We start from the raw sequence: 3,911 nt of genomic DNA on the forward strand, positions 1-3,911 counted from the left end.
CGGGCTGCGGGCATTCCTTGGCCCAGTGGCCAGATTTCCAGCACTTGTAGCAAGATCCTGGGGGAAGAGGTTCTGGAGGAACCCCTGGCAGCTGTGATTAGGCGTTCGGAGTTATGTGCTAGAGATGTGGCTGGGGTTTGTCTCACAGTGGAGGCAAGGAATTGCAACTCAGAAATAAGTTGCTACTTGGCTGCCTCTACTCTATTATTGTACACCTTGAAGGCGAGGTTCATTAAGTCCTGTTGTGGGGTTTGAGGGCCAGAATTTAATTTTTGGAGTTTTATTTAATGTCAGGAGCAGATTGGGTAATAAAATAAAATGCATAGTAAGAATAAGACCGCTTTCTGACCTTTCAGGGTCTAGGGCTGAAAAGTGTCTCAGGGTTTCTGCTAAACGGGCCATGAACTGGGCTGGGTTTTTTATATTTGATGAAAAAGAGCCTAAACACTAACTGATGTGGAAGAGGTCGGATAAAGAAAAAGGAGCATTAACCTTGACTATGCCTTTAGCTGTAGCCACTTTTTTAAGAGGAAATTTCTGGGCAGGTGGGGGAGGGCTAGTTGTGGAAGGAAACTGTAAGCCAGAAACTGTAAGCCAGACCGGGTGTGAGGAGGGGAGGTGATAAAAGGATTACAAGGTAGTGGAGCGAAGGCTAAGGAAAAATTGGGACCTAGCTCGGCCTGGCGAGGAGGGGAGAGGTCGGACGGGTCTGTAGAAAGGAAGATTAGAAAGACTCAGCGACGCTTGGGGTTGGGGCTAAGGGGACAGGCGGGAGGGAAAGAAGGAAGATTTGGGACGAGTTGCATTGGGAACAGAGACTAGGGAGGGACCGATGTGTAAAAGAATGCCTGGACGTCGGGCACCTCAGACCGTTTGCCCATTTTACGACAATTATTTAGATCTTGTAGGATGGAAAAATCTAAAGTGCCATTTTCTGGCTATTTAGAGCCATTGTCAAGTTTGTATTGGGGCCAAGCGGTGTTGCAGAAGAAGATAAGGCGTTTAGGTTTTAGGTCAGGTGTGAGTTGAAGAGGTTTTAAGTTCTTGAGAACACAGGCTAAGGGAGAAGGAAGAATGGAGGGTGGAAGGTTGCCCATAGTGAAGGAGGCAAGCCCAGAGAAAACAGAGAGTAGAGATATGGAGAGAAGGAGTTCGGGGGTTCTTGCCCTCCAGAAAATCGGGAAAGGGATCGGGGTGTGGAACTAAGGGATTGGGGCACAAAAATAAGAGGTCAGGGCACAAAAATAAGAGGGGGCACAAAAATAAGAGGTCAGGGTACTTGCCCCTCCCCCAGAAAAGCAGAGAAGGGGTAGAGACAGGGAGGGTAGGGGTTGGGGTGCTTGCCCCTCCCCCAGAAAAGTGGGACTTGCCACTTTTCATGAAGGACCAAGGCAGGCATCCCCGCAGCACGGTCAGACACCCCTGAAACATGGGTGAGTAATCAGAGAGGCGTCCCTGCAATGATTAAACACCAGGGGAAGGCTGCCTTCTCCAGTCCGTGACCGGCGCCGGCGTTTTGGGTTCCACGGATAAAACATGTCTCCTTTGTCTCTACCAGAAAATGAAAGGAATTGAAATTCAGAGAAGGGAGAGATTGAAGGGTGGTGCCAAGATTGAAAGGAGAAAGAGGTTAAGAGATAGTGAGAGAGGTTGAAGAAGAGAGTAAAAAAGGGGCCGCTAACCCGATTTAAAATGGGTGAGATGTTCCTTGGGCTGTTGGGTCTGAGGACACGAGGTCATAGGTGGATCTTTCTCACGGAGCAAAGAGCAGGAGGACAGGAGATTGATCTCCCAAGGGAGGTCCCCTGATCCGAGTCACGGCGCCAAAATGTCATGCGTGTCCGTGTGAAGAGACCACCAAACAGGCTTTGTGTGAGCAACATGGCTGCTTATTTCACCTGGGTGCAGGCGGGCTGAGTCCGAAAAGAGAGTCAGCAAAGGGAGATAAGGGTGGGGCCGTTTTATAGGATTTGGGTAGTAAAGGAAAATTACAGTCAAAGGGGGGTTGTTCTCTGGCGGGCAGGAGTGGGGGTTACAAGGTGCTCAATGGGGGAACTTTTTGAGCCAGGATGAGCCAGGAAAAGGAATTTCACAAGATAATATCACTTAAGGCAAGGACCGGCCATTTTCACTTCTTTTGTGGTGGAATGTCATCGGTTAAGGCGAGGCAGGGCATTTGCACTTCTTTTGTGATTCTTCAGTTACTTCAGGCCATCTGGGTGTATACATGCAAGTCACAGGGGATGTGATGGCTTGGCTTGGGCTCAGAGGCCTGACATTCCTGCCTTCTTATATTAATAAGAAAAATAAAACAAAATGGTGTGAAGTGTTGGGGCAGTGAAAATTTTTTGGGGGCTGGTATGGAGAGAGAATGGGCGATGCTTCTCAGGGCTGCTTCAAGCGGGATTAGGGGTGGCGTGGGAATCTAGAGTGGGAGAGATTAAGCTGAAGGAAGGTTCTGTGGTAAGGGGTGATATTATGGGGTCGTTAGAAGAAACATTTGTCGTATAGAACGATTGGTGATTGCCTGGATGCGGTTTTGTATAAATTGAAAAACTAAATGGAAGACACAAGGTCTGAATAAGAAAATGAGAGAAAACAGGTATTAAAGGACTAAAAATTGGGAGGACCTAGGACATCTGATTAGAGAGTGCTTAAGGAGGCTCAGCATAGCCTTGCTAGCAAAGATTATTTGTTTACTTTAAGAGGGAATTTAGAGTGGTGGTTTAGGATAGCACTAGGAGATATCAGCTGTGATGGCTTGGAGAAATAGTGTAAATCAGCAGTGTAAACAAGAGCAGGGCATTTATGAGTAGTTGAGAACGGTGAATAGGAGTATGACTAGACAGAAGACAGTAGGGATGAAAGTGTTTTGGGGTGCAGTCTAAGTTGGTCTGGTGTCTGAAATGAGACTGGGACTTAATAAAAAGGAGTGTCCACACAGGAGCTCAAATGGGCTGGAACTTGTAGCATTCCGAGGACAGGCCTGAATTCTGAGAAGGGAAAGTGGTAGAAGTATTGTTTAGTCCTTTTTAAGTTGGTGACTGAGCTTGGTGAGGTGTGTTTTTAAAAGACCATTAGTCCGTTCTACCTTTCCTGAAGATTGAGGAAGGTAAAGGATATAAAGGTTTCACTGAATATCAAGCGCCTGAGAAACTGGTTGGGTGATTTGACTATTAAAGGCTGTATAGAGGTAGGAAGGCCAAACCGAGGAATTATGTCTGACAGAAGGGAAGAAATGACCGTGGTGGCCTTCTCAGATCCTGTAGGAGAGGCCTCTACTTATCCAGTGAAAGTGTCTACCTAGACTAAGAGGTATTTTAGTTTTCTGACATGTGAGTAAAATCAATTTGCCAGTCCTGGGCAGGGTCAAATCCCCGAGCTTGATGTGTACGAAAGGGAGGGGGCCTGCACAATCCCTGAGGGGCAGTAGAATAGCAGATGGAACACTGAGAAGTGATCTCCTTGAGGATAGATTTCTAGGATGGAAAGGAAATGAGAGGTTCTAAGAGATAGGCCAGCGGTTTGTAACCTACATGAAAGAGGCTATGAAATGACGACAGAATAGAATGGGCCTGTGAGGCTGGAAGGAGATATTTTAACCATTTGCCTTGTGTGGGAAGAGATTGATAGGTGGAAGTGGCCGATGTGAAGGAGGAAAACTGCCGTGAGGGATAGAATTTGGAACACTGGCTGCTTTTTTAGCCAATTTATCAGCATAAGCATTGTCCTGAGCAATGGTTGGGGGAAGAAAATAGATTTTGGAAGTTATGAGAACTATAGAGAGTTGAGCATAGTTTGTGATTTTTAGGGCCTCTAACAGTATTAAAGCAGTGGTAGCCACTGCGCGCAGACATGAGGGCTAGGCTAAAACAGTAAGGTCAAGTTGTTTGGACAGAAAGGCTACAGGA

The sequence above is a fragment of the Mandrillus leucophaeus genome, unplaced genomic scaffold (genome assembly GCF_000951045.1).
Source record: "Mandrillus leucophaeus isolate KB7577 unplaced genomic scaffold, Mleu.le_1.0 Scaffold166, whole genome shotgun sequence".
Classification (NCBI taxonomy): Eukaryota; Metazoa; Chordata; class Mammalia; order Primates; family Cercopithecidae; genus Mandrillus; species Mandrillus leucophaeus.